Below are 341 nucleotides of genomic sequence, written 5' to 3'. Positions count from 1 at the left end.
CGGCGTGGCATGGAGGCAATCAGCTTGTGGCACTGCTGAGGTGTTATGGAGGCCCAGGATGCTTCGATAGCGGCCTTAAGCTCATCCAGAGTGTTGGGTCTTGCGTCTCTCAACTTTCTCTTCACAATATCCCACAGGTTCTCGATGGGGTTCAGGTCAGGAGAGTTGGCAGGCCAATTGAGCACAGTAATACCATGGTCAGTAAACCATTTACCAGTGGTTTTGGCACTGTGAGCAGGTGCCAGGTCGTGCTGAAAAATGAAATATTCATCTCCATAAAGCTTTTCAGCAGATGGAAGCATGAAGTGCTCCAAAATCTCCTGATAGCTAGCTGCATTGAC

This window comes from Nematolebias whitei, chromosome 23 (genome assembly GCF_014905685.2).
Source record: "Nematolebias whitei isolate Nwh7 chromosome 23, NemWhi1, whole genome shotgun sequence".
Classification (NCBI taxonomy): Eukaryota; Metazoa; Chordata; class Actinopteri; order Cyprinodontiformes; family Rivulidae; genus Nematolebias; species Nematolebias whitei.
The sequence above is the reverse complement of the archived record's forward strand: the minus strand, read 5'-3'. Positions refer to the sequence as shown.